This window comes from Chiloscyllium plagiosum, unplaced genomic scaffold, assembly GCF_037043375.1.
Source record: "Chiloscyllium plagiosum isolate Xiang-an unplaced genomic scaffold, Cpla_swu_hap1 HiC_scaffold_40, whole genome shotgun sequence".
Classification (NCBI taxonomy): domain Eukaryota; kingdom Metazoa; phylum Chordata; class Chondrichthyes; order Orectolobiformes; family Hemiscylliidae; genus Chiloscyllium; species Chiloscyllium plagiosum.
In genome coordinates, this window is record NW_028270178.1 from 18,263,496 (window position 1) to 18,273,260 (window position 9,765).

Sequence of the window (9,765 nt, forward strand, 5' to 3'; positions counted from 1 at the left end):
ACCATAGTGTCAGGTGCATTAATAAGGGGTAAATATAAGGTAGGAGAATAGTTTTGGGTGGGTTAGTCTTCGCTGGGTTTGTGTGGCCTGTTGGGACAAATGGCTTGTTCCATACTGTAGAGAAGATAATTTAAAACTTGATGCCCTGGTGAGGGATAACTGTAGAATGACTTAACCCCTCGTAAACCCTATCCCTCTCGCAATAAAGGCCAAAGTTACATTAGTCGGATTATTTTCTGCACCTATTTGTGACACTAAAACATAAACACTTAGACTCGATGTCTTATAATTGCTCGCCACATTAATGAAAAAAATCTGTCTCTTTCGATGTAGCTTATCATTGAAGCCATTAAAACTGAAAAGCGTAGACATGTTAGGACAAGAGGACAGAATGACTGAAATATCATCGTGACTTTGAAAGAGGAAGATGGAGGCCCTTGACGGCAAAAGGCAGCCAAGCGAAATATACTGGAGTAGTGAATATAGTGAATAGTGATGAGAGTCAATGCATTGTCAGTGTGTGGTAGTGTACTCATAACATAAGGCTAAGGGTTCTTAGAAACCGAGACATCTTTGCATGTTGATGGTTCACTTTTGTTTTTAAGCAGGGAGGTCAAACGATCCCATCACTTTCAAAGTTGATTTTTGTCCTTTTTCATGAAGGAAGCTTCAGACAGACATGCGAAGTATCTACTCAAAACTAATTAAAGAAATAGCTCGTGAGGGTTTGATGCATTTTAGTTGGAGCTATACAAGCAACGTGAATGGTAGGGTCAATCTCCCACAGAATCAAGATTAATACTGGTGTTGGATTCTTCAAGCTGGATGGGGAAGCTGGATGTTCTTTCTCTGTATGTCACAGCTAACTACTGGAGTTCTTTTCCTGCTGCTAAAATTACACGTGAGACAATCCTTTTCAATGAATTTGCCTTTGCTAAGGGTGTGTTGATGGGATGCATGTATATATGGGAATAGTTGATTAGTCGACACACATACAATCCTAAATGTTTTCTGTTTTTATTCAGAACATCCTTATAGAATCACAATTAAGCCAATTCTATTCCATTAGTTTTATTTTGTCTGTATTTCAATTGTAGTCCAACATGGAAGTGTTTTTTTCTATAGTGAGAAATTTAATGAAATTACATCTGAAAAACACTTGCTTTTAAAATAAAAAAAGTTAGGGAAGAACTATTGTCTTAATGTAGTTTGAGTGGGGTTGTTCCAGTTCATAATATATGAAATGTTTTTCTAAAATGAAGAAATATCATGATCCATCAGGAATGACGAGACAAATGTGAAAATATGGAAAAGAACAGATATCACGTTATTGATGAAGGCAAGAAAGACTGATGAACACTATTTTTTTTCTCTCCATTATGATCTTTATGCAGACATGATAAGAAAACTTCGGTATCATTGAATTCACGAGTGAGCTTGACATTTTTTGGGCCAATAAACATTCAAATTCACCTTCCTTTCATTTTTAAGCATTTTACAGTGAATGAACAGGATACTTTGAGTATATACATCAGCTCTTTTCTGAATTTCCTCTGGGTTACTGCGTAAATACATGTGTTTGAACAGGAACTCAAATACCTCAGCATGGCTCCAGTTTCGACTGCAATATATCCTGGATTTCCAGGGTCTCCTCGGTAATAATTGGGATTTGTTATTCTGGTCATTACAAGGTTTATCACAGTTGTCATCCACAACAGAATGAAACTTCCCGAGATAGCAAAGAGTAAAACAATACATTTCTTTCGATTCTTCATCTCTGGATCACATTGTTTATAAATTGTGTGACTCTGAAGCCCTCTGCGTGCTTTACTTTTGATAAGTATACACCTGATGGTCAGTGAATTAAACAGGGCAATAAAAATGAAAGGCATCCAAACCAAACAGATGCTGTAAAACCAGATGAATACGACTCCTGCAATTGAAGAAAAGAATGCCACACTTGCCTGACAGTTCCACTCCACACTATTAATAATGTGTTCAGGTTCATATGCAAACAAAACCGGAATATCCTTGATGCACATGAAGACACAGCTAATTGTTGTAACGGTGCGTGCAATTCGCTCAGTGCAATATGTTGCCTTTAACTTTGGACAGCAGATGACGACAAAGCGATCAAAAGTGAATGTGACTGTGAAGCAGACTGATGAATCAATTATAACACAAGCTATATAATAAATAAATTTACAAATATGTGTATGAGAGAGAAAAGACAATGGAAAGTGATATGTAAGAATGCTATAAATTATTACATTAATGATTATGACCAGTAAGTCTGCTGTTGCCATGGCAAGTATATAGACAGAGATACATTTCGAGAGGCCACAGTTTCCTCGTACAAGAATGATGATCGTCATTATGTTCACTGTAAGTAAGGACAGAAACATTGACTCAGTATTTTAAAAGTAATCAGAGAAATGAAATATCAGTTGTAGATCAAGTTACTAGAGCAACATCTGGGGTCCTGAAGACAGATTCTGGATTAGTAATTATCAAGCACCACTCACCTCAAAGGATCTGTGTATTAATGAGTTTAATTTGAAGTTCTGCCCTGAGAAATGACAATGGAAGTCAAAGAGTCAGTGAGGAGTTCAGCAGATTAAAAAGAAATGACAGTTTGATGCATTGAGACTTGACCAGTTGAAAAGAAACGACCTATTCTAACACGATTTTCTCGCACTATGTCCATTACCTTGGTATGATAAAAAAACTGTATCATTCTTAAGTGCGACAAGGAATTTATAACTAACTGAAATGTAAATATAAATCGATACATCTTGCTCATAGCCCCCTTCATGAAAGTGAACCTTTCAACTGCTATACTTGCTCAGTCCCCTCTATAGTGCAATCATATGAGCACACCACCGCGTCCTACACCCGCCCACCTCCTATCATATGCATTCTAGAACTGGGCAGAGTACAAATCTTCCAAACAATAGCTTCTCCATTCCAATTCCAAGTACGTTTTAGAGGCATGAAAATTCTTTATTCCTTAATATTAATGTTCCGTTGCAGAAGCTTATCATGAACAATTAATTGACAAAACGACAACCTTGCTGAATAGAGCACAACTATTCCTGTTGTCAGAATGTCGTGAACTGGGGCCTATACCTTAAGCATCACTTTTAAATGGATAATAAAGATCTTCAGAACATTTACATGCAGATAATACTTATTGACATGAACGCAAAAGTTTTGACATCTGAAACCTGAATGTACATGGAAGCTAATCGATATTCCAAAACAGGAAGAGTTTTCAAGAAACATCAATCAACCCCAGCTTATGCCATCCCAACATATTGTCTTGCCAACTTCTTCGGGATATTAATCGAAATCTTCCCCTCTCCACTGTCAATAGGACCTATATCCATGAAGCTAGGTTTCAAAATGAAGTAGAAATAAAGAAAAGGATTGAGATACAAAACCAGAACTTTCTGGAAAACCTCAGTCGAGCTTAGGTAGAAACAAATCTGAATTTATGTAGAAGATTATGAATGAAACACAAGCAAAAGAGAACAGAGTAACAAATAACTGAAGCTGTCCGAAAGCCCAACAGATCATCACAACTTAATGATGCTGTTCCAAATGTTTGCAACAATTCCCATAAACACCCCTTGGTACAAAAGTTAAAATCAAATACAGTGCCTTACAAGAGAGGCATGTCAGAGAGAGAGAGAGATCGTGGGAGATGGCAATATGAAACACCCTCTCCCATGTAGATGTGACTCGGATCAGCAGCCAAAAAAAGGCTGACTGCTCTCAGTGAATAGCTGGACTTTGAAAAATCAAATCAAACCAGGGAACAGCTGAGCAGGGAGAGCTGACCGCTCCCTTTTCATTGTACAAGGTATTTTGTTTGAAAACTTTGAAAGCCTTTTTCATGAGACAATATCAGTTCGCTCTAATCAATTGGTGCGAAAACTCATCCAAGTCATACATTTCGGAATCCTTTTTATGACCTCTCTGAAAAAAGACATCAACCACAACAAAATATTGTAAAAGGAGCAACATCATCACAGTGATCGCAAAATTGTACTATTCTTTTGGAGACTGTTTCATTTCCAACAAATGTTATAAACAACATTCCACCATCGTGGAGGAAATAGGTGATCATCCAAGTCTCTGAAAAGCAGAAGACAGCCAACATGGAAAAAAATATTAAACTCAATCTCTGAAGAAAAAAATGGGGATATATTTTGAAATGTTCAATGAAAATTGTTTGAAAAACAAGATGGATTGCATGTCTAATCATTTCAAGCCCAAAAAACCCGAAAGGTTTTTGGAATCCATGACTGAATATAATATTAAATAATGTTCAATAACGTATTTTGGAAGATATTTGAGACGGAAAAGGAACAGGCCATGACAGCACAAAGAACAGTTTTTGACGATGTGGATAAATGTGATCGAAGCAGAAAATAATTGGAATTCTAGTTAATACAATCAACCTCTGAAGAGAAACTTCTTTTTCATTAGGGTCATTAAAACATAATTTGTTTCGCATTGTTATCTGCATTTAATCATCATCTGAATAGTGAGCATATGAGTGGAGCCCAGTTTGAATATAATACAAATGTCCAAATAGGTTTCCATTTTTCATTCTGGGAATTAGGTTCTCAACCCATAAAGGGTTTTATATATAGAGCAAATAAAAAGAGATGTGAAGGAGTTACCCAGGATTCGAGACCAAGGAAAATGGAACTATTGAGCGAAGTATCATCAGAGCAAAAGGCCTCAGTAGGCTGTGGATAAGGGGCAGAAGCAATCGAAAGTAGGAGATACAGTTTGCAAGATGATTTTCATCAAAATGATAAAGGAATTTGGCCAAAATGAAATAAAATTCTTGCTTTAAACGATACACAGCAAGGGACCAATATATGGCCTGTACAAAAGAGGAAATTTCCTTGTCGATTTGGCATATGCCAATGGCAAAAATGCAGATAACATATACCTGCATTCCACTTATAATGTGGAGAAAGAGGTTATGCTGAAACAGAGACTGGATTCTGTAAAGTGATTGCATTCCCTTTTTCAAATAATTCAAGCACAACAATCTGAAAGCAGGATGTTGGGGTAGTTCAAAGAGAAAATATGATAATAGGAAAAAAAAACCATACTTCCAATTTCTTGTACCTCTATTTTTACTTTGTTTCACAGAATGTCATCCTCCTTACTTAGGGTAGCTACGGATGACCATCAATAATTGAGCAAGAGTAGGTAGTAGAGAGCCACAATTTGAATTCAGAAGTTCGTGTTGATAAAACTGTTGCCACGACCGTTTTTTGAACGACATTCAAGGTCACCAGTGCTAACTAGGAACACACTATACATCCACTTGCACACTTACTTTATTTTTCTCATGCACAAACTCTAATTCAGGATGTCCAATGCCACATGCATGAACGTTACTGCGGGAGTATGCTTGCCGGATTCATCCTGAACATGGTGAACAACATTGATACGTTGCATAATTGCACCAGGGAACAAGTATTCAAGAGCGAGTGCCATTCATTTTAAGGAACAGGGTAATAATATCGTCGAGTGACAGAAGTCAAAGTTATAAGGCTTCAACGTTATCGTGCTTTTGTGTGCACGAATGAAGAGGATTGGGCATATTATACAGGGTAAAATAAATCTCTAAAGAATTTAGATGGTTTCCAAATTCATATGCATTTTGTCATGCGAAATGGTATTTACATTGAGAGTAGAATAATTAAGCGCACCACAAGAGATTATTGAATGAAAATTAGGAAGCTTTGAATCCTCTTTTTATTGGCACAATATTTTGCTTTAGAAAACCCGGAAGGTTTGAATCTTTGACACCCAAACGATTGGACAGGAGTGAACACGGATACACACTGCAAACACTAAGTTTGTAAAGCATCCCAAATTACTCTTGGTTCATAAATTTGTCATTGGAATTGGCTGAAACATTATTTTAGGATATTAAGCATAGCAACAAGAAATTCTTAGGGATTCTTGTCTCAGTAGCACTGGAATCACTGTACAAAAACAACAGCGACATGAGGAAGCCAGAGACGAGAAAGACAGTAGAAAGTAACTCACCTCCTGGTTTTCTCAGAACCTGTCAACCATCTACAAGCCAGGATTACGATGGAGTGCTCCTCACTTGGTTGAATGAGTGCAGCTGCAACTACTCTGAAGATGCTTGACATTATCCAGGAAAAGGCAATTCGTTGCTTAACACCAGACTCACAAGCAATCACTGTCTCCACCACCACAGCTCATTAGATGTAGTTTTTTTTTAGTATCTAAAAGATGCACTGAAACGGTTCACCAAGATCGTTTGACAGCAGGTTCCATGTTCACGCGACTTCCACCCCGAAGGAACAGAGCAGCAGATACATAACATAAGAAGAGATAAGGTAAGAGCACGAGTGGGCCATATGGCGCTTGAAGCCTGTTCTGACAGTCAATAAAATAATGGATGTTCTTTTCGTGGGCTCAGCACCACTCAACTGCCCTCCACCAGAACGCATAATTCCTTTATTGTTCAAAAGAAGTATGTATCCGAGCTTTGAAAACCATTTACTGAAGTAGCATCAACTACTTCACTGGGCAGCGAATTCCGTAGATTCACAACCCTCTGGGTGAAGAAGTTCTTCCCAATTCTGCTAAATCTGCTCCCCTTAAATGTCGAGCTATGTCTTCTTGTCCTAGTTTCACCTAATGGTGGAAGCATTCTCTCTACGTCTATTTTATGTATTCCATTTATAATTTCATGTTTCCGTCGGATACACTCTAATTCTTCTAAATTGCAATGAAGGCAATGCCGGTCTACTCAATCTCTCCTCATAATCCAACTCTCAACTCTCCAATCAGCCTTATGATACTCCTCCGCACTGTTTCTACTGCCAGTACATCCTTTTCAACGTAAATAGAGGAACAGCGCTCCAGGTGTGGCCTCACCAGAACCCTGTACAGCTGCAATGTAATCGCCCTGCTGTTTAGCTCAATCCTTTTAGACACAATTCCATTTGTCATCATGGGATCACAATTACGAGCAAGTTCTCCTCCAAGCCATGTAAAATCCTGACTTACAACTAAATCACCATTCGTTCACTGTCGGTCGTACAAAATCTTGGATCTTCATTCGTAAAGGCATAATATGATCGACCGACAACATGTTGACTACAGTGGCTCAAAAATAATAGCTCGACATTGCCTTCTCATGGAAAACTACGGACGGGCAACTCAATGAATGACTACCATATCACAGGAATAAATAAATAAATATGTAAAGCGGTGACAGCATGAATTCATGAAAAAAGAAAATGCATGGGAGTCAAGTGAATGGATTCTACAGCTGAAAACACTGATGAGAGGAAAGGAGACGAATCTGTCTCTAAATTGGCAGAAAATGTTTCAGCATTTAATCCATGAAAGATTGGTGAACATCATTAGTTTCATGCACTCGAACAAACATAATTGGCCTGGATAAAAGGAGTGAATTGACAAAGGAATCGATAATGGAGCTGAGGTTCCTGGCCATCTTTGAGCAGAATGATGGGAGCCAAAGATTCTTCCAGCACACGTTCAGAATTTACGGGAGCAACTATCTCAAAGTTGTGGCAAAGATTGGACAGATCTGTAGCTGGGTAGAAATTCACAAACACCAATGAGGTGAATGAGCAGTGAGATGTATGTGGGATTTATGCATCTCGTGAGAGATAATCTCTTTTCTCTGAATAAGTAGTTGCCAAAAAGACGGATGCAAAGAGTGTACCCTTACAGATTGGTGCAGAATTCGTGTGAATCATTATCAACATACCGTGGGATCATGCTCAGCAAAGCAAGTGAAATCTGTTTATCTCTTCTGTAACTTTATTTAGCGTTCTGCTATCTACGGTACATTGGGGTAATGAGTTCTACAGATTCACAGCCCTTTGACATATGTGGATCCAGTCTTCCATATTTGCTTGAAATCTGTTCCTCCCTCCTAAACCTCTGAACTCTCGTTCTAGTTTCCCCAAACGAGGACACATGCCATAAACATATTCATTGTCAATCACGTTTCGGTGAATTCAAAGATCAAACAAATGGTAATGAAATTACCACCTCCATGAAACATGGACAATGTGAATACATGGTTTAAAAGTGCGTAGTGGAAACATCTGCCCGTGCATCATTGAGACCTGATAAACATTACAGCTTACCCAAAACAGATTTGGAACTCTGAAGCAATTCACACAAATTGACAATATAAATTTGAAACTGGGCTTACCAGGGAAGCCAACCGTTGCAAGAATTGGATAATATATCTCCTTTATCAACAGGATCATTGGCCGTTCCATTTTTCTGAGGAAGGATAACTTCTGTTTGACGAAAGAGACTCAGACAGGTGCTCGTCAGTGCCAGAAGAGCATCTGCTATTTATCTGCACTTGTTCCCTCAAAGGAATTTACGAGGTCTATAAAGAATAAAGTATGGGTGCAGGCCTCTCACAAGGGAAGACCCACAAACAGTTTTTTTTGGATCAAAGTTATGAAGACATGTCATTAAAGTATTTGCTGATTCAAATTGCAAAGACATCTTGATTAGCTAGTCAATGGGCTGTGATGAAGCAGGTCGAGTTTAATTTAGGTAAATGCGAGATATTGCATTTCAGAAAACAAACAAGAGCAGAACTTACGCAATTAATGTTAGTGCCCGAGGTAGTGTTGTAGATCAGAGAGACATACATGGTTCTGATATATTTTTTTTCAAATTTGTATCACAGGTTAGTAGGGTGGTTAACGAGGCGTTTAGCACGTTTGCCATAATAGATCAGACTTTTGATCTTAGATCACATTCGAATCTGGTATAATGCGCATGTCTTCAAAACGAATAGTCCATGATATGATTGATTAATTTAGAGCGTTCTTTGTGAAACGTGAACTTCCAGTCGAAGTGTTTTAAACGGTTTGGCTCTCAAACGATTTTCTTATAATACGAGAATGCACATGAATAGACTATCGTGCTACACCACAACAGACTGCATCATAGTTGTGCCACCGTTTTGAGGGTTGTACAGAACGTTGAATATTACTCTTCCATAGTACCATGCGAGTTCTGTTAACCGTGTTATCAGAAGAACATCATTAAATTGGAGAGGGGTCACGAAGAATTTAGGACAATGTTGCTGATATTGGAGGTTTTGAGTTATCAAAATAGGCTGGATAGATATATGAAGTTAAGTGGACACCTCGAAGAGGTTTATAAAATCACAAAGGGCACATGTAAGCGAGGGTCTATTCCCGAGAGTGGTGGACATCAAATCTAGTCGTTTAATTTTTCAAAGTGTGAGGAGAAAGTTTTAAAAAGAACATGAGCGGCAGCTTTTCCAACCGTGTATGATTGGTCTGTGAATGAACTGTCAGGAAACGTGGTGGATGCAGGCATACTTACAACATTTAAAATACCATTGGATAAGTACATGAATAGCTACAGTTTGGAGGGTTGTGGGTCGAACACAGGCAAGTGGGTCTAGTTGTGTTTGGGAACATGGTTGGTGTGGACAAGTCATACTGAAGCATCCGTTTGAACAACTTGTAAGTTTTTGACTCTGTCTAATTTGTCAATGACCTTATTTATTCGTGATGGATGTCACAACTACGAATGCATTGGAGTGGGCAGCAGATGGCGTAGACACATCGATTGAAATCTCTTCCTTGAGTGGAAATTCTGAAATGCCTTTGCTTGGCATCATTCATAAGTTCAGTTGACTGAGACTGTCCTCTCGAATGA